The sequence below is a fragment of the Nannospalax galili genome, unplaced genomic scaffold, assembly GCF_000622305.1.
Source record: "Nannospalax galili isolate Female #2095 unplaced genomic scaffold, S.galili_v1.0 scaffold542, whole genome shotgun sequence".
NCBI lineage: Eukaryota > Metazoa > Chordata > Mammalia > Rodentia > Spalacidae > Nannospalax > Nannospalax galili.
The window spans coordinates 1920688-1942806 of NW_008349083.1; the positions used below are offsets into that span (position 1 = coordinate 1920688).

General features: G+C 40.7%; 1 protein-coding gene across 9 annotated transcripts in view; it reads right to left on the bottom strand.

The window, feature by feature from the left end:
* The window catches only part of Rbms3 (RNA binding motif single stranded interacting protein 3), a 982465-nt gene that overhangs the window by 499001 nt on the left and 461345 nt on the right, over positions 1-22119 (bottom strand). The window lies entirely within an intron of this gene.

Consider the following 22119-nt stretch of genomic DNA (forward strand, 5'->3'; position numbering starts at 1 on the left):
ATGTATCTGATTATTACTAGTCATAGTCGGTTGCACTTGGATCCTTGGCACCTGTGTATGGCTATAAAGTCATCGGGTAGATTTCAGTGGTAATGTTTATCACCTCTACTAATTAGCACGATGTAAATTTTTATACTTCCTCCTCAAATATAACTCATTTAAAAAAAGTTGTTGATTTTTTTTGTGTATATCACACAGAACATCCCAAATTATCTTATCTATAAACACACTTCCTAGATAGCACCCTCCCACAGCGCCCCCCCCCCAACTAGAGCCCTTATACTCTGTTATCCCTGCTACTGTCCACCGTGTTGTCAGCACCCCTGGTTGTTCCCACTACTTGTCCATCTAGTGAATCTAGTCAGCCTATCTAGAGGTCTTTGTTTTAGGGAGGTCAGCTGTTCCTCATCTAGCAGCAATCAATTGTCAATATCCCTCTAGATAAGATTGGGGTCTGCTGTTCATTTTCCCAGTTCTATGCTGGATTACTATCTGGGAGTCCCTTGGGCCACTCTGGCCATCAACTCAAAAGAAGGTATCTCCTATCTGGCATTGTTGCTTGTTATGTAGCCTTTAGCTCTACATATGGACTCTTAAAAAATTATATTGGCCCCTTTAATCTTTGGTTATACTTTCCTTTTGGGTGTTTAAGGCCATATAGTTGGCTCAGATAAACCTATTTATTTTTACTCTTAAGGCCTTTGAGGATCTGTTCCTCAGGGGTCACATGGGCTTGGGAGAAGCCCCTGGCTCCTTTCTTTTACCAGTTCCGTCTATGTGAAGCTAAGTCAAAGGCCCTGCTCGACCATGGCTCACATCGCTTGGAAGCATGGAGGAAATGTTTCCTCTTTGTTGACCCTCCTCTTTGTAGAGTGGACACTGGTTCAAGTCCATCTCATCGGGTCTCCACAGCCTCCTTGATCAAAAGGACAGGTGACTCACCACAATTACAGAACATTTTGAGAAATGCTCATAGTCCCCTGGAACTAGTCGACCTAGGAGGGCAAGGAGCAAAAACTGTCCTTTATGTCCTTTATGTCAGTTGGTCTTTGCCCAAGATTTATCTACATGGCACACAGTAATGAAAAGCACCAGACTGGTGGAACGAACCATCTTGGATGTTTAACAGACATACTTCAAGGCCTATACTAATTCAGCATCTTCTTTTGCACCTATTTTTATAAATACTCATTAAGACCAATCCAGGATGGGTCAGAGGAAACAGTAGAGTAGCTGACACTGTACCTCAGATTAGTGAAAAAGTAAAGATGACTGCCCAACCCCACCCAGATGCAAAAGCGGACAGCTCTATTGCTCTATTTAATTTGGTTGTGAAAAAAATCAACAAAACTCTCCATTTCTTAATCTGAAATCACCTAGGCTTAGAAACATCCTTAGAACAGAGGATCTAATAACTTTATAAGCAAAGAAAGAGCGGATTTACAGCTAGTGCAAAGGGTTACGGTCTCAAGACCTAGTGCAAGGAGATATAAGATAGCAGTGAATCTGTAAAACAGGAAACAGGTGCATCCCTACCTTCCCTTCAGCCTCTAAGACTCTAGTGTCAGAAACACTAACACAAGGCACCAGCCTTTGGAGGAGGAGTTCCTAGCTTTTAGGAGCACTTTTGAATCATGATGTGATCATTCTCCTATCATTAAATTTATTAAGCATCTACTACATACAAGTAAATAATGCGCTAGATAGCATAAAGAAAATAAAGATAATCCAAACACACCTCTTCCTAAGTTGGCTCCCTAATATCCTCCCCTGTTAGGTTCCCTAATAGCCTCTGAGTGCATACAGGCAAGCGCATCCAAATACACATGTGTGCATAAAACACACACACACACACAGACACACACACACAGACACACACACACAGACACACACACACAGACACACACACACATAGATGGATGATAGTCAAAGCAATATTCACATGATTGAACTACTTTCATACAGCACATTTTCAGTAATACTTGTGTGCACAGTTTCATCCAACACAGCAGAAGAGCCAAACTAGGTTCCCTTTAGTGAACAGAATGATGGGGAAAATATGCATAAATATGCACATGGTACGTGTGTGTTGCTCAACCTGTTTCCCACTCTGTGAGCATAGGTCTGATTAGATTTTGTCAACTTGACACAAACTAGAATCATCTAGGAAGAGGGAGCTAGTCTGACCCTGTCTACTAGTTGATGTTGGAAGGCCCAGCCCACGGTGGGTGGTACCATCCCTGGGCAGAAGGGCCAGAGAAAGTAACCCAGTAGGCAGCACTGTTCCTCCATGGTCTTTGCTTCAGTTCCTGCCTTGAGGCTCCTGCCTTGGCTTACCGTGGGTGACAGACTACAAACTATAAGACGAAATAACAACCCTTTCCCAAGTTGCTTTGGTCAGAGTAGTCGATTGCACAGAAAAGCTAACTATAACAACAGTTCATGTGAGTCATGTATAATACAAGGCACAGAGAAGAATCCATGCACTAGAAAGTCTCGAAAGGACATGAGCTACTCTATCACCATAACTATTGCCTCTGGGTAGGGATGACACAGTACGTTCTGTGTACAAATAGCCAAAGTGGGGACTGAGAAAAAGACTAAGTCCCAAATAGTGTTTCTCAGTTGAATGAAACAATCGCAAAGACAAATTTAGAAAGTAAAGTACTCAGTAGTATGCCACTTATAAAAGCAGCAGTCTCACACTCTGTTTATGTTGCATGAGAAATCTAAACTCAAATTCAGATCCCCCAACAAATCCTGACCAACTGATTTTTAAATGAGAGATATTACTGTTTTATAATGAATAAAGCCAAACCTAGGATCTTGATCATTACTTACAGGCTCAATGCAATCACTGGGCTTTACTAAGATTTTTTAAATGTACTGTTTGACCAGCAACTTCATCTGAACCAACCATTTTTTTGAAACTTTATTGAGAATTTCATACATGCATATAAGGTGTTTTGATCAAATTCATGCCCACTCCCTACTCTCCAACACCTCCCGTATGTCCCCATCACTTTTTTTCTGACAACTTCATCTTCCTTCCTTCCTTCCTTCCTTCCTTCCTTCCTTCCTTCCTTCCTTCCTTCCTTCCTTCCTTTCTTTCTTTTTTTTGGGCTTTTTGCTACTCCAACATTCCCCCCTCTGAAGAGGTAACCCTAAAATCTTTTAAGGATTAGATAAAAGCTCCCAAATACTTTTGGCATTTTTGGCCTTTGGAACAGAGTATGCTGCTAAGAGGCCCAAGAAAATTTTGACTTTTAGCCAAGAAACTGGCTACTTTTCTTTGGAGTCTTTTTACCCTAACTGCCTAGCCAAATGGTTGCTTGGCCAACCATTACCACAAGGAGCAGCTCCTGTGAGGGGTAGTTGTCAGAGTAAGCTCCTGGAAGCATGCGTGGAATATTCCCTTTGCTGACAGGCAGTGTTCAAAGATACGTGTCTCTTCCATCAGAGGGGACCAAGTGTTTAATGATGGCTACAAATTCAAGGCCAGGGCCGTCATGAAGTAGTCCCAGTGAGTTTGTGAGCATGATGGAAACAAGTTACACGAATACTGTCATCCTAGTTCTAGGATCCGCAGTCCACATCAGGGTAGGTAAATCTAGCTAGAGATCTGACTCCTGACCACGTCATCCTTCCCTTCTTCCTTTCGCCCAGCCTTACAATGGGTAGAACTGTGCTTCTTCCACTCACAGAGCAGAAATAATGACCTCCCCCAAGCTGAGGAACTTTTCTCCATATTGAGACTCAGAGACCCTCCCAAATGGCCAGAGTAGCATGTTCATGGTCAACTCTATATTCCTCAGCATCAGGCAAGTTTGAAGGACAGACACTACAACCAAAGTGTGTAGCCATCCAAAGGAACGCCTTAAGCACCTTCATACAGGAAAGAAGAGAAAGCACGTTCTACAGAGGGGAATGTTTTTTAAGAAACATGCACCATACACACTCCTCTGGGGTCTATTTATCTATTTGTTTGCATGTGTGGGGGTGTGTGCGAACATGTTTGTGGGTGTGCGCACATACACAGGTGTACTCATGCAGAGGCCAGAGGACATCAGGTTTCCTGCTTGATTGAGCGTCACCTTTTTCCTTTGAGCCGGTCTTTCTCTGACCCTGGAGCTCAGCTGGTGGTCTACAAGCTCCAGTGATCCTCCTATCTGCACCCTCCACAGTGCTGAAATTTTAGGTGTTGGGATCAGAACTCAGGTCCTCCTGCACACACAGCATACCCTCTAACCCAATGAACTACCTCTCCAGCTCATTATTTCTGTCTTTGTTTTGTTGTTGTTGTTTTTGAGATGGCGCCTCATTAGTTACCCCAGGCTGGCCTAGAACTTGCGATATAGACAAAGCTGGCCTCAAACTTAGAGTGGTTTTCCGCTTCCAGAGTGCAGGAATTAGATGCTTGAGCCACTGCAGCTGTCCACCTTTACTCTTGTTCCACTCTGAATTTTGGAATCTCCCTCCGCTGGGGGCATCTTCTGTAGACACCCATCAATTCTCTGGGTACTTCCGACCACCACTGTTTTCACAGGAAAGAACTTCAGTCCTGATCTTCTCCCTTTGGAAGCCTGTATTTGAGTACTTTTCCTGATTTATGCCTATGTTTTATAGAATACACTCTTCCTCTGTTGCTTATTGGTGTATTCTAAATACTTTAAATCAATGTCTCCAGCACTGTCCTCTCTCTGTGAGACACTGAGCCTCTTGTATGCTTTTGATTCTAAATTCTTTTCTCCTTCTTACCTGATTTACATGATTTAATTGTAAGTTTTAACAAGGTTTTGAAAAAGCTAAGTACACATATGGGTAATCTGGTATCACACATACACAGGGTTAAAAAGGAACATCTGAGTTTACAAAGTCATATTCAGTGACATGTAAGTTTAATTCCACCATGACCTTGAGAGTTTAGGCTGTTTCTAAGAATTTTTCTGATTCCTACCTGTTCAAAGTTCCACTTATGAAAGACCATTAGAACCAATGGGTAAACTCTCACAAGTGTATGTATTAATGTAATATAATTCCAGTTTTCACAAAGCCCTACAATGGGGGCTGGCAGGATGGTTCAGTGGGCTAAGGTGCTTGGCATCAAGCCTGATGACCTGAGTTTGAACCCTGGAACCCACATGGTGGAAGGAGAAAACTGACTCCTGCAAATTGTCCTCTGATCTCCCACAACACACACCCTGACATATTCTCCACACACACATACACATCCTGACATGTGCATGCCCACACATATAAACACTAAATAAATATATTTATAAAACTGATAAAATTATAAAACATGTTTGTAAATAGTTTTCCAGTCACATATCTTTTCCCTCAAAACAAATAGGAATTGTTTTCTTTTATTTTAAAATTTATCTAACTTTTGTGTTTTATTACATGTATTTATTTATGTATGTGTATTGGGGGGGATTGCACATATGGTGTTCAGAGAACAATTCTTTCCTTCCATCATTTTCCAAAATTATTTTTTTTACAATATATACTTTAATTGAATTTTTGTGAATTTCATATAATACATCTTAGTCATATTTAGGCCACCCCCCCCATCTTCACTCTTCATAGCCTCTCTGCCCTGGATTTCATACCTTCTGTCATATATTATTAAGGTCTATCTAGTCAAATTTGTGTCCCAAATGTCCCTTGGTATGAGTTTATCCACTGGAGCCTGGTCAGCCTATCTAGCATCAGAGTCTACTATGTAGCCCTGGCTGTCCTGGAACTTGCTATGCTGACCAGGCTAACCTTGAACTGACAGAGATTCACATGCCTCTGCTTCCCCAGTGGTGGGACCACAGGCGTGCCCTTTCCTTTCGTCTTTACCTTGATCCCAGGGATTGAACTCAGGTCACTGGGCTTGGCTACAACCAACTTTTCCTAACACTAAGCTATTTTGCTGGCCCAGATTATATAATTTTACTATAGAACTTTTAGGCGATGGGAGATAGCTCAGTGAGTAAACTACTTGTTGCAAAAGTTAGAGAACCAGAGTTTAGAATCCCAGCACACATGTAAAAAGCAGATATGAGTTTCTGTATCTTCAGCCCCAGGCAGGCAGGACACAGGAAGATCCTTGGAATGAAATGACAAAATCCATGAGCTCACTGTTCAGTAAGAGATCATATCTGAAAAAGTAAGGCAGCAGGTGACCAAGGAAGACACTCAACATTAAGTTCAGGCTTCCACATACACAGGAAAGCACACGTGCTCATATTCACAAAAACATACAGACACCATATGCACATATGCATATGCATGTGTACATGTGTGCATACGTGCACATACAAACCCAAAAATTTTAGCTACTATAAAGAGAAATTAATTATCGTGCTGCAACCCAAAGATAAATTACTATGCACTTTATTCTTTCATTTTTAACCAGATTATATACAGTTTTATCATCTGATTTTCTTTTCAGCAATATGTAGAGCTATTTCTCCTGGACAGTAAGTACAGACATCTATCACCCCATCAATCTACTTTGTTCAGGAATCTTATTTCCTGTCACCCAAAGATTTCTGGTGCTACATTACACTATGACCTGGTGAAATATTTACTAACTTGTTAGTAATAAAATAAAAATAGAATAACTGATTTTATCCTAAGCTTTGGAGTTTTAAAATCATAAAGTAGATAATAGCTTCCAAGCCTCCTAAATTCCATAAAGTGATTTTCTCACTTTTTTTTGTTTCATTCAAAACTGTTGCAAAAACTTCTTAGGTACAAACCAATGATGTTAGAAGCTAGTCATCAAACTCAAACACTCACCTCCTGAAACAGGAGGATCATTAGCACAGGCTCAATTTCCTTTTCACAGTAATGAAGTTGGATCCATCTCAAAGAAATTTTGGAAAAATGTCAAAACTTTATGAGAAAAACTTTGCGATGTGTGACTAAGAATGGATCTTAAGATTGAACAATCATATCATAAAGGACAGGATTTCACATTTATCCAAAAGTTCAAAGTGGAATTTTTTTCAAAAACCAAAGACATTTGCTTCAGGAAATTGTACTGTAATATATGAAATAGTGTGCATAAAAATGATTTTACTATATTTGTTAAGTTATTTAATCTGTGTGTGTGTATATGTGTGTATGTATGTGTGTGTGTGTGTGTGTATGTGTGTGTGTGTGTGTACATGTACATGCCTGGAGGCCAGAGGACAACTTGCCAATCAGTTTTTCCTTCTACCACATGAGTTTTGAGGATCAAACTCAGGTTATCAGGCTTAGCAACAAGTGTCTTTACCTGCTCAGCCATCTCATTGGCCCAATGATGCCACTTAAAATACTTGGTGATTCATGATTTAACCATTGATTTCTCTCCTTTACAGGATCCTTCTTATAAAAAGAGAACAGTAGCATGTGAGGACCTTAGGACTGGTTGGTTAACATGCAGTTTGAGAACTCTATAGTTTAGGATGCTTACATACAATGGTCTTTACAATGATCGGGGTTTGAGGTCACTTAGAAAACAGCTCTGTGAATAGAGACCAGAGAGGCCTCACTGAGCAACACTCTGCTTTCCCACTTTTAGCATGATCCAGAGACCAGCAGTGCTAGCATCCCCTGGGAAACTGTTGGAAATTCAACTTTGCCAGCTTGCACTTGATCTACTGATTTCAGCTTTGTATGGTGATAAGAAGCAAAGTGGCAAAGTGGTCCCTCTGCTCATGAAAGATGGAGACTCTCAGACACCGTAGACTGAAGCAAACTGACCCAGCCAGGAAGATACCTGCTGTTCACATGAGCCTGCTGGGAGAGCAAGGATGCTATTTTTCACATTATCCAACACTCCCTGATCCTCCAGGCTCCTCCTGCCCCCTTCACCAAACACTCCCCAGGTTCTGCTATTATGGATAGCCATAATGCTGGAAAGATAGGAAGACAGGAAACTACCTGCCATGGCAGACCACACTAGGCAAGAGTATTTGATTGAAAAGCTTTCGGTGTGCTAAACATGTTCCCATCACACAATCTGGGTTCAAATCCCACCTCTGCTATTTGATAACAAGTCCTTAGGCACAGAGCATTCAACCAAAAATAAGAATAATAATATTACTTCCAAAATATGTTGGTTCTTGGCACTGAATGAATTCCAATGCATTTAAAGAAGCTGGGTGAGTGCCTAAGGCAGACTCTCTCCAGTTTCCTCACCTTCTCAGACAGAGTTGAAATCTAAAACCCCAGTTAATTCACTCATGTCAAATGACTGTGCAGGGATGAGTGAGATGAACACACTCCTTTCCCCACATAGCATATGCTTATATTTTGAAGCATTGCACACCATCAGCTTCAATTAGAAGAGCAGTTATTTGAAACTACAGGATTGGGCCCTTTTTCCGCAATAGCCTATTTCAGAACATGTACTTGTGTCCCTCTAACTTGCTTTGTGTTGCCCATCAGAGATACGCCCAAGTCTGTTTAGTTACAAATTCAAATTGGCCCTTTATTAATACATCCTTCTAAAAAAAAGCACTAATGTTCATTTGAGGAAGCAGGTAACCAATGTGGAGTGGTTATACAATAAATGTATTATGCAAATTCCAGTGAACATTTCATGCACACTGGATAAAGAATCAAATTAAAGTCTCATAACCCTTGGAAAATTAAAGTTAGCAAGCACAGAGGTTGACTTGCCCTTGAACACAAAAACTGCTAAGGGCAGACATTTCCCCATCATTTCCACAAAACTGAACCATTTCTGAAAGTTTCAGATTAAAATAAGAAATCCCTCCAGAGTCATAAAGATCTGCTATTTTTACAGGAATAATTTGGAGCCTCAATTTTAAAGTGTTATGAGTTGGAAGGAATGGGTGAACTTCTGTGTCATATTTTCAAAAGCTAATATTCCAGGTAATCGGCCAGTGGAGAAAACCAAAAATTGCATAGGAAGAGAGTATGCCGAGGGGGGAGGGGAAGGTGGCTTCTGGGGCACAGCAGAGGAGGCTGGGTTTGCAGAGCTTAGAGTGGCAGTTACACAATACACCAGTTGGCCCCCTCGTTTCCTTTCGCTTGCTGTAATAATGGGACACTGTCCCGTGCACCTCTGGAATCTGTCCACTGACTCTGCCCCTGGTTCTGCAGAGAAGTAATGAACCATTAAGAGGCATAATGTGGGCAGACTGCCCACATTTGCCTATTGGAGGACAGAGATCTGTCACATGCATCTCATTAGATCACAATGCAAGCTTGGGTGTGAAGCGGGAAGGTTGAAAACTCTGTTCTGCCCCCAGATTTTACCCATGGAGATGGGGCACGAGCTCCAGTACGAAGAAGAGCCCCCTCATCAATCAAGCCCTGGAAATCAATTCTTTTTCCTGTTTGTCCTTTTTGGGAGTCAGGCAGGATGTAAATATAAAAATATTGCTATTGATTTAATAAAGGCTCAGTGAGGTTCCGCTAAGAAATCTGAGCTAGGTGATGTGGGCTGAGCAAAAGATAAATGGCACAGCTCCTCTTTCTTAAGAGGCTGTGGATGCCCAATGGAGAACAGCTACTGCAGCACAGGACGCAGGGGAAAGGCGCTGCGCAGGATACCTGTCACAGAAAACCACAGCACACAGAAGGAAAGCTTATTTTGACAAGGGCGAAGATAATGAAGGAACTGAATTAGAGTTCTGAAAATTTCCTTTGTCCTCTTATTCCCTTTGTGTGTGTGTGTGTGTGTGTGTGTGTGTGTGTGTGTGTATGTTGAGTGTGTGTGCGTGAGCCTAAGGAAGATAAGAGAGAGAGGGGGGGGGGTTTTTTTTTTCTCTCTATTATTTTATTTTATTTTTTTTGTGACCCACATTGGGGAGAGTGTGTGTGTGTGTGTGTGTGTGTGTGTATGTTAAGTGTATGTGCATGAGCCTAAGGAAGATAAGAGAGAGAGTCGGGTGGGTTTTGTTCTTGCCTCTATCATTAGATTTATTATATGTTCTGACTCCAATTGGGCAGAATGAGTGACTGAGCAAGTGAATAAATGAATGACCAATCAAGACTGTGATTTTAGGTTCCCATAGATAACAGCAGCTAGTATGATTCACATAGCTCTCCTTAATGAAAACTCCCCATGTCGTAGGACAGAAGAAGTTTTTGTTGTTATATTGAGACAGGGTCTCCTTTGTAGCCCCAGCTGGCCTAGAACTTGCTCTGTAGACCAGGCTGGACTTGATCTCAAAGAAATCCACCTGCCTCAGCCTCCCCAGTGCTGGGATTAGTGTGCCACCACGTCCAATCACAGAAAGGCAATTTAGAAGATACCTTTTCTTCTTCATACATACCAAAATTACGGCCTAGTCAGTGGCTGTGCATTTTTGCATACAGCAAGGCAAAATATTTATTTATTTATTCATTCATTTGGATTTTGTTGTTGTTGTTTTGTTTTGTTTGTTTTATTTTGTTGAGACAGGCTCTCCCCATAGCCCAAGCTGGCTAAGAACGCTTGCTTTGTAGACCAGGCTGGGCTCAATCTCACAGAGATCCTTCTGATTTTGCTTTCCAAATGCTGGGATTAAAAGAGTGTGCCACCATGCTTGGCTTTCATTTAAATTTTATTCGCTTGTTTGTTTGCATGCTTGTTTTGAAACAGGTTCTCACTCTATAGTCCAGGCTAGCCTGGCACTCACTATGTAAGCAAGGCTAGCTTTGAACTCGTAAAAGTTCTCCTGCTTGTGATTACAAGCATGCACAGCCATGCCCAGCTCACATTAAATATTTAATTTTAAGAAAGACACCGAAAGTGCTGGGTGTAAAAGTCACCAACATTAAAAATATAGTGGAGTCATGTCCCCCACAGTGATGTTTTGGTCAATGACTGATTCCGTGTGTGCTGGGCATCTCTTGAGATTATAATAGAGCCAGCTGGGAAGCAGACTGCCCCATCTAAGATTGCATATGGGAACTGGATAATCAGCACACAGATGTCCTTTGTGGACATCATTCTTAGACTGCATCTCAGGTATATGGCTGGAGGTATGAACTTTATTAGGAAGAGTCTTTGTTCTAAATACACCAAAGAAACACCTGAAAAGAGAAGGTCAAGTGTGTAAATGTATTAATGTTAACAAATTAGCTTCTTTATTTTGAATGACTAGAGGGTTTGTTCTTGTTTTTATTTTGTTTGGGGGTGCTTTTATTTATTTATTTTTGTTGTTTTTATTTTGTTTGGTTTTCTTTGAGACAGTGTCTCCTGGATCCCAGGCTGGCTTTTAATTCACTATACAGCTGAGGATGACCTTGAACTTCTGATTCCCCTGCCTCTGTCTCCCCAGTGACAGTACTGCAGGCGTGTACCACCATGCCCAGTTTATGTAGTGCCAGCAATTGAACCCAGGGCTTCACATCTGCTAGGCGATGTGAAAACTAAACTGCATTTCCAGCTCAGTAACTGGAGTTTTATGGTACAGGATTTTCAGGTGAGGTTAGCACTGTGGTTTTCAGATCAATAAAGGACTTAGTGTGCAGGGCCTGCTTTGTGTCCAGGGCTCACCTAGTTTACTGTGGCATAACAAAAGGGCCTAGGAACAATATTACTCAGCAAAAGAAAAAAAATACGTGAGCTGGCAGCATGATCGGAAAGGAGAGAAAATCTTTTTTTAAAATCAAGATCACAAAGCCATGCTGTTTAGAGAAAGGAAGAGCTCTGAAGTGAAACCAGAGAGACACAAAGGTATGGCACCAGTTGTGAAGTCCTAACCCTAGAAAGGTGACCTTGGACATGTGTTCAAACACACCAAAATTCACAGCAACAGTCCAACAGGGTTTTCTTTTGTATCACTGTCTTCCTTAGATGATGGGGAAACATGCAATTCCCTCTGGGCATGAGAGACACATGGTAACAGCAACATCAAAGATGTGTCTAAGAAAGCTTGCTTCCATCCTTAGGAGGGAGGAACCCACAAAACAAGGGGGACTAAAGGAAATACCTACTGCCCAAAGCAAGCCTCTGCAGGAAGCGAGCACAGCAGCCAGTTTCAATAACATCAGACATTTTGCGATGGCTCTTCAGACATCTTCTTTTCCTAGAAATGATAGAATGGGACTTGTACAGAGTCCGAGAAGTTGACCTGCCTGAGCTGACACTGCTTTCAAGATGGATAATTCGTGTTGAACTGGTGAGGTGGGGCTGGACAGCTCATCCTCTTGCAAGGTTCTACAGGGGAAGATTAGATCCCCCTGATGTGAGGTTCTTATGTCCAAAATAAAATGCATGTAACAATGAGAGCAGCCGATATACACTCCAGGCAGGGTGTCGTTCTGCTTTCCTCATAATGCATCTGATTTAGACCTTGCACTATTGTGTATGGTAGCTCTAATTTTGCACATGTGGCAATGGAAGAGCTAAATCTTCCTTGTTATTACTTTTCACATTGCATGAGCATCCTTGTAGGTCCCTCTCTCTATATACATACGTGTGTATATGTGTGTGTGTGTGTGTGTGTGTGATTTAACTGTAAATTCAGAAGTGTTTTCTAAGAAATATACTTCAATTGTATGAAAACATGAAGTGAGAGTATAAGCAACTCAGGCTCTTCTCTTGGCTAATAACTCTCAAAGACAGAAGCATTTCCATACTGATACATCCAAGCTCATATTGGAGCTGAGTCATTAGGATGAACTCGCCACCTGAAGGAGTGTCTGGGTTGGAGCAGACACTCAGTTGGTATTGGATAAGTAAAGAAAGTAACAGAATGTGACTGGTTTGTAGTCATGTACGTCATGTTGGATGACCGACAGGGGGATGAGGGATGAATTATCAGAGAATGGTAAGATGGGTGTTTTATCAATCAATAAGCATCTTTCCTCCTCTATATCTTGTATCATACTAGAAATGGTCCTGACTCAAATGGAGGAAACAGTAAGTGATCTGGGTTCCCCAGAGTTCTCTCCCCAGGAGGACTGTTGGGAATGGGATGGTAGCGAGATCAGGAATGAGAGAGGCAGTCCTCTATAAGAAACCTCTTTCTACAGCCTCATCTGAGGATGCTTCACATCTCAGGAGTACAAGACTTGGTCTTTCCTGCTGCTGCTCCCCAGATCAAGTGTTGAACCATCGATTTCACAGTAAACTGCTGTCAGTTGAATAGTTTTGCTCACCTAGATCTACTGCCTCACCACAGACTCACAGGCATCAGATCTATGAAAGCTCTGAGACCCTGAGCTAACATAAGTAGACTGTCTCAGGGATTTGGGTTATAGTACAAGAAACTAAAACTGTATGTAAGTCACTTACAGCCATGCTTGGCCTTGCTAAACACTCTGTATATAAATTAAGCAATGCTATGTTATTTTTTCTGTCAATGAACTTTTTCTTAAATTAAAAGCATTCTAGGGCTGTAGAGATGATGTAGTATGTAAAGTGCTTATCCTGCAAGGGTAAGAACCCCCAAAATTCATGTCAAACTGGGTGTGGTAGCACATATCTGTAATTCCGGTGCTCCCACAGAGAGATGGGGGTGGAGACAGGAGAGTCACCTGATGCAATTAGCCTGGGGTGTACAATGGAAAGTAGCAACAGACCCTGTATAAAACAAACTGGAAGGCAGGGACTGACACCAGACATGGTTCTCCAGTGTCTACACAGGCTCTGTGGCACATGAGCAACCTCCCACCTTGAGACACATATCATACACATATATACACAAAAGAAAAACTATATATTTTTTAAATTTGCACAAAAGGGTGGCTCACAGGTAAGTCACAGGCTGGCCTGAGTTGACCTGGGGCTTGGAGATGTTATTAAAGTACATGCATAGTTAGCCAAGGTTAGCCCTATTCTGTTCTCTCATAATTCTCTAAATGATCCCAATCTTCACTTCACACCTAACTGGGCTTTGTTTCATTTTCTGTTTATTAAAGAAGGCTAATAATGGCTTATGTATTCAAAAATTTTTAAACTTGGCATTCCATATTAAAATGTTTTACTTTCACCCTCTTATTATGGGACAAGTGTTTGTACTGGTGAAGACATTTAAAAAATACAGTTTATATAATGAAACACTGTTTAGTTCTAGTCAGCCACTGTTCATCTCGTTCAAAATCACACTCTTTAATTTCATTACATGGTCGTGAACGAACTTTGTGAGGCACTTGCTGGGTATACAGTATTGCAAAAATAATCTATAATAGTCAAATGAATAAATAATACTCAAGTACTCAAAAAATAAAGGAATAATGAATGTGAACTTTGTTGTGACCTCTCTCATTTCAGAGGCTTTCATTGCTACTTGTCGTCCGTGGTGTGTGCAACAGGAAGTGTGTTTATATGTAGTAGATCCCGTATCATTTTTGTTGCTAAGTGATGCAAGACTTTCCAAACACTTTTTGACTTTTCAGGTAACTCATCTAGTTGAAAAACACGTAGAGCCGAACAAATAAGGAGACAGGAGAGACAACTCAGCACTTAAGAGCACTGGCTGCTTTTGTAGAGGATCCGGGGTTCGGTTCCCTTTACCCACGTAGCGGCTAACAACAGTCTGTAGCTCCAGTTCCAGGCTATCCAAGGCCCTGTTCTGGCCTCCGTGGGCATGGCACAACACAATTGTGCTGGTACAATTGTGGGAAAACACTCATATACATAAAATATTAGTAAGTAAATAAAAAAACAAAGAGGCACTGATAAAATGGAATACAACCATCACACTGTGAAAGAGTCTTTGACACAGAAAGCAATTCTAAAAGCCTAGATGGGCTTTTATTTTTTTTGTCATACAGTATTTGTTTGGAAATATAGTGTCATCCGTTTACAGAAAGCAAAAAATGCCATCTGTCTATGAAGGGGAGAGAATGCACATGGATTCCTTCACAGTCATTTTCACAGACAGTGAACAAAATTATCACTTTGCTGAACATTCACTAATGGCCATCTAGAAAAAGCATCTGGGAGAAGTGATTTTTCAGTCTTTGAAGATAGAGATAAGTGAAGACGTAATGAACTTATACTGGGTTGAGATCACTTCCAGTAAAATAAAATACTTTTGCATCTCCCACAGTGCCTTACATGTAGTAGGCACTTAAAATGCCAGTTGAGTTGAATACTTCAGAGACTAGAAGTAAATATAAATTTTAAAATGCTAAATGGATTTTGTTTTCTTCAGGGTTTCTTTTCTTTCTCTTTTACTTATTTAAATTGTAGGTGTGTGTGTGAACATGCCTGAACACATCTGTGTATGTAAATGTGCATGCAGTGCCCATGGACACCAGAAGATGCATCTGATCCCCTGGATCTGGGGTTACAGGTGGTTGTTAGCTGCCCAATGTGGGTGCTGGTAACTGAACTCTGGTCCTTTGCAAGAGCAACAAGTCTTCTTAAAGACTGAGCCATCTCTTCAGTCCCTAACTGGATTTTAAAAGAAGAATCTTGGTTTTGATTCACCACCTGGAAAATATTAAGAAGTATGCAACATATTTTAGCCAATGGCTCATTGATTCATAGAATTCATTCACTCTTAAGTATTTTTCAATACATGTCAAAGAAAGGCCAGTTTCACCATGTGAACTAATTATTCTGCAGAACATTAATGGACCATATTCCATATGGGCCTGTGGAAAAGTTTGTTTGGAAAATGCTGGAAATATGACATTCATCTTTTATTTAGCATTAAGACTTTTCAGAACCTTTGAAATACTAACTTGCAGAGTCAGTTCTTAACAGAAGATGAAGCAAGGGGGTGATCATCTTCCTGGCATGGAAGGCAGAATCCATAGGTAGCACTGAGCAGCCTGGGCCAGTGGCAACTTCACCAGGTGGCAACTTTTGGACTGGATTGTTGAAAGATTTTTGTTTGGTAATGTTTTACATCTTTCTCATTATAAGATGAGTGCATGACCATTTAGGAAACAGAGAAATTAAAGATTAAATATAAGATAATCACTGTTAAAAATGTTCTTTTTAGAACACAACTCTTGACAATGTTATAACTGTCAATTTTTAAAAATATTCTATTTATTATTTTTATTTTATGTGTATGTGTGTATTGCCTGCATGTAAGTAAGTGCACCTGTGTCATGCAATGCCCATGGAGGACAGAAGAGGCAGTCTGATCCTCTGGAACTAGAGTTATGGACAGTTGTAAGCTGCCATGTCACTGCCAATTTTTTACTGTCCTTGTTGTGTTAAAGAACATGATGTGAATTCTTTTTCTTCTTTGCCTGTATGTGTGCGGTAGGTGTGTGTGTGTGTGTGTGTGTATGCACATGCGCGTGTGAATGCGGAGACTAGCAGTCAACATCAAGTTCCTCCCTCGTTTACTCTTTACCTTATTTTCTGAGACCAGGACCTCCTGAACCTGGAGCTCAATATTTTAGCTACTCTGGCTGGCCAGGCACCCCCTGGGATTTGCCTGTCCCACTGCCACACTTATCTGCATGGGTGCTTGGAATGCAAGTTCAAGACTGTACACTTGTATTGCAAATATTTTTCCCACTGGGAGAAGTATTTGCCCCAGCCCGCACAAGCGTACTTTCACATGCCAGTTCATCTGTGTGATGCTGTGGTGCTGTGGTTTTTCCATGGAATTTTATAATGTTCCAAATATTATCCAAGTCACTACAATTATTTAATCATTCTACTATACTGGAACATTGTATGTGCACATGTGTATGTATGCACATGTGTATTTGTGTGTGCACTGCATGTATATGTGGTGTGTGTGTGTGTATCTAGGGGCAGACTCAAACGCAGTCTAATTTGGAAGCTGTTATTCTGGCCTCCCCCTGCTCACCCCGTTGGTCTCTCAGAGCACCCCCATTCATCCCAGCTCCCTGCCTGGGCCCCACATCCTGTCTACTTTTCATCTTCTCTTACCCCTTCCTCTCAGCATGTTTCATTTTGTGGCTTTCTTTTCCTGTTTGCCAAGAGCAATGTCTTTTTAAATCAGATTAAGCATGATAAACAGTCTTCGAAATTTTCCTGGTTCCTGTTATAAATAAAGTTCAGAGGTCTGATCTTCCTCCTGTCTGTAGGATGTTATTCTTACTCATTTTTGCCACTAGATGATTTATATAGATTACATTTTTAAGCTATTTAACCAAAATTAGGAAAACAATAACCCAGACATAGTGTTTATAATTAGTTACTGCGTTTTCTTTGGCTCAATATTTTTCTCTAAGTATCTAGGTTAAAATCATAATCAGATCCATCAGGAACCTGCAGCTGCATCTTCTGTAGTACGTAATAGTGACTGAATGAGTATGCCCAGCAGAGCTTTACAGTTCCATTCCTGAGCTGTGTTCTGTCTGCCTTTGAACCAAGCGAACACCTGCAAACCTCCAGCTCCCAGTTCCCTGTACAAGTTCTCCCTCTCTAACTTCCTGTCTAAGCACACTCTAGGCACTGGACCTCCAGCCAGAGCTGGGTCTGCACAGCAATGAAACCACATCCTCAGGTCTCATTCACCCTGTGGGTGAAGAAAGAATGACCAAGGTGTAGATGGTAAACCCACTGTTCCCTGGCATGGTAGCACACACCTTCAATCCCACGTTCCGGGTTAGTACAGCTTAAAGTCAGTCCAGACTAGCCTTGACTACAGAATGAGAGTCTGTCTCAAAAAATCAGTGGGACTAGATATGGCTCATTGGTTAAGACTGCTCGCTGCTCTTCCTGAGACTCCAGGTGGTTTTCTAACACCCATGTGCTTTTCTGTGGAATCGTATACTCTTCAAAATACTGTCCTGTAATTGGGTATAATTCCAGTTTCAGGGGATCTGATGCCCTCTTCTGGCCTCTCTGGACCCCCCCACACAAATAGCGTTTGTATACACAGACATACACAAATTTTTGTTTTTAAATCTTTATTTTTTAATTTAAAACAAGAAAATGCTCCGAGCCAACATTCACACAGGCAGCTAGTCATCTTGGTTCTATGATTCTCAGAGTTATCTTAGTTTGGGGAGAATGTCTGTCCTATGATGCTTATCCTTCTAAGTTGTATTTACTCAGCTGAGATGATCACTAACTCAGAACATGTCTGTGAAAGGTAGAAGAAAGGAGAATATCTTCAACAAAAGCTCTGTCTCAAGGGTTCCTTGAAGCACATACCAGGACATGTAATTACTAGAGGCTGTTGAGGAAGAGATGCTCTGGGGGAAACCTGCTGTGGAAGGACAGACACGAATGGAGACACTGAAGCATTTGAGCAAGATTACGAAGGCCCCCTGACCTTGTAGGGAGCTCTGAAAGTAAGTCTCATCTTGTGTTCCTCTACTCCCAACCAGAGTAGAGGAACTAGGCTTTCCCATCCAGGCAGGAGACAGCTTTGGCTTGGAGCCAGCGCTGGGCACAGGGAGACACTCTTGGCTCTGTGGGCAAAGGTTTCTGTTAAAGAAACCTTAGAAAGATTTTTTTCTCAGGTTCCAAAGAAAGGTGCTATAACAAATTGTATTTAGGGTCTGAGGTTATTAAGAGAGTTATTAAATGCCACAGTTAGTGTGGGGGAGGTCTGAAATCCGAGAGCTTTCAGTTTCCCACTGGGCAAATTGAGGCGTCCATCTTTACAGGTATCTGGATGAGAGGGAGAGGTCCCACATGACGTGCTTGATAAATAACCCGTAATCCTTGCTCTAGTCAGGTTGTTGCTGATTTCAGGGCAACAAGGAAAAGGCAGAGCAGCTGCTGAATCAGAGGCGTTACTTGTCAGCTTTGATGGCCTGGCATTTGTAGGGGAGATAGAGAGGGACTGCTGGGGCGTGGCCTGGTTTGTTCGGGAAGGCAGGTAAAGATTTAAAAATGTAATAAAAGAAAATAAAGGGCTGGCGAAAAGGCTCGGAGGTAGTGGTGTGTGTCACTAAGCCTGAGGACAGGAGTTCGAACCCCAGGACCCACATGGTGGCAGTAGACCGCCACACAGATGCCATGGCGCGCGCCCGTGCGCGCGCGCGCGCGCACACACACACACAGACACAGACACAGACACAGACACAGACACATACAATAAATAAATAATAAATGTAAAAAAATTTAATGGTACAGAGATATAATTTGTTCCTCTTAAAGTCAAAGACAGGTTACCTGGTCATAATGAAATGCATTCTCTCTCTTTTTTTTTTTTTTTTTTCCGGTCTTTTTGAGACAGGGCCTCCCTCTAGCCCCAGCTGGCCTGAATTCGCTATGGAGACCAAGCTGGCCTCAAACTCACAGAGATTGTCCTGCCTCTGCCTCTCAAGTGCTGGGATTAAAGGCGTGCGCCGCGACGCCTGGCCCATGATATGCATTCTTAAAATCTTCAATGTAGATTTGAATATGTTTTCAATTTTAAATGTTTGCACAAATAAATGGTGCAATTCAAATACATTTTGCTTTATCTTATATTTTAATCAAGTGTTTCATTTAACTATAACAGATAGTAGGCCAGAATGACTAACTAGTTTTCCTTCGTTTTTAAAAAGATTTCAAAATACATTTTCTAATAAATTGCGCTTTTTGCTTATGTGGTGCTTGTTCTATAAACATGAAAAACCACATAAGGAGAGTCTCACCTAAAATCTTCCTCCTCTCTGAAGCCTTTCCCTCCTCCACAGTTAGGAAAAGCTTCAGTCATTCCACACCACTGTCCTGTTTATCATGTGACTGTCTATCTGGCTCTGCCTTGCCCTCATTTGTACGTTCTTTTGAGGTACAGATTGACTATTTTTGTCACAACTCCCCTTAACTTTAATGCAAGATAGCACTGACTGCTACTGTTTAAAAATTCAAATACATTTGTTCAGGTGTGAGCTTTATAATTTCTGATTTGATTTGACAGAGAAAAGATACAAAGCAATGGTCCTTCCCAGTGAACCTCACCTGTCAATCACTCCTCATTGCCTAGTCCAAACAAACTTGTAGAAAGACAACATTTACGGTTTAATGTACTTAAAACTAAGAAAATGGGAAATAATCAAATATAGGAAATATTTTGTGAATGCATCTTAGGAACTTGGAGATAAAAGTAATATTCTTTTACATTTTCTAAGAACCTATATACAGGGCATTTTACAGATATCAGCGTATTTTTCCTATAATATTTTTTAGATTTTATTATTATTTTTAATTATGTGTACATGTGTGTGAGGTTATGTGCATGTGAGTGCAGGTGCCCTTGGAGTCCAAAAGAGGGCATCTAATCTGATGCGACTGGAATTACAGGTTGGTGTGAACTGCTTGATGTGGGTGCTGGGCATGGAACTCAGGTCCTCTGCAAGAGCAATACTTGTTCTTAACTGCTGAGCCATCTCCCCAGCCCCGTGTACTTGTCTAAACATTCCCTGTGGCAGATACTATTCCCTCCTAACTAGACATGTACATGAAGCACTGGAAGTAGCTCATGACTTCATAGCTGGTCAGCAATACAGCAAGGATGGGGGCTTGAGGTATGTACCTGCATTGAATTTCCACCACTTACCATCTCATCATTTCCATTTGGTGTCATAATTTCTGAAAACTTAACTGAAGCAGTTATCACCTCCAGCTCCCAGGTTTTTCTTCTCTTTAGTCAATACCCAATAAAAGTTGTGAGGAAAGTTTCAAAGCAAAGCTCTTGGAATCGCATGACTGCTCTTCATCTTTTGCTTAGAGAGGGCAACAGCTGCATTTTATTACCAATTAACTTTATACTTCGTATGCTTTAAAGGGAAATAATAACTTCCTCTGAGCACTTCTGGAAGTGAAGAAATCAAATGGAAGAAGGGCCAGGGCATTTTCAGAGTGATGTGCAGAGAAGATTCCAGAGCACAAAATCCACTTTCAGTAGATACACAGTTTGTTAATCCATACCGTGACTGTAGATGATTAGTTCACTCAGGAGGAATGTGGTAGTTTCACTCTAATAGCAAACATCATGAAACTTTGGAACAGTTTTCAAAAAGAGGAGGAAAATAAAACCAATCACCAGAATAACAGCAAATTTTCCAACAGGAACTACAAAGGCCAAGAGATCGTGGATGGTAGATTTCAGTCCATAAAAGGAAAAAAAAATGTAAACCAAGAAAGCTGTATCCAGTAATGTTGTCCTTCAAAACTGAAGAAGAAATAAAGAACTTCTAAGATTTGTACAAAGTGAAGGGATCCATGACCATTAACCTAGTATTGCAAAGGTATTCAAAGGCTTTTTACACACAGAAGAGGAAGATAAACACGAGGAGAGTGCAAGAGAAATCTCACTACAAAAGCAAATAAGCAAACAAAAATCAGGAAGAAGTCAGACATTAGGAAAAAAAATGACAGGAATGTGTACATGTCATTTGATTGTAACCTTGAATGCAAATGATCTTAAGTCTCCAGAGAAAAAGGCATGGAATTACTAATGAGATTAAAAACATATCCAACCTTCTGTCGCCTGCAAGAAACATACCTCACCAGCAAAGACATACACAGACTGACAGCCAGATGGAAAATTATATTTTAGTGCAATGCAATCTGGAAGCAAGAAGGATACTTATATCCAACAAATAAGATGTCAAAACAAAATTACTCAGAAAAGACTAAGAAGGTTATTACATATTAGTAAAGGTGACAATAGATCAAGAGGACACAATGCCTGAAAATATATATGCACCAAATGTGGTGTGTTCAATTTATTAAAAAAAAACTATTGGACATAAATGGACAGAGGCACAGATACAATAATAGTATATGACTTTCATACCACACTATTACCAATAGAAAGGTCAAGCTAGAAAATAGCAAGAGAGCTATTTAAACTTGTGAGGATTGACCAATTCAACTTAAAAACAATGGTGTTTTCATGGAAGATGTTAAACTATTTCGAGAATAAAATGAGAATGGAGACACAATATATCAAAATCTGTAGAGAATAGGAAAGATGGAAATCTCCACGAATCTTACATTAAAATATAGAGAGATTTCAAATTACCTAATTTTGTGCCTCAGTGTCTTAGAACAAGAACAAGACATATCTCAAACCAATAGAAGGAAATAAAAAAGATCAGAGCAGAATTAATGAACTCTATCAGTAATGAAATAGAATGACATACCAAAGGATCCATTAAATAAAGTATTGGTTCTTTGAAACAATCAACAAGGTTGACAAACTCCTAGGTGAACTAAAAATAAAGGGAAGGCACCAATGAACAGAATTAGATATGAAAATGAGATATTATGGTAGTTATTATTGA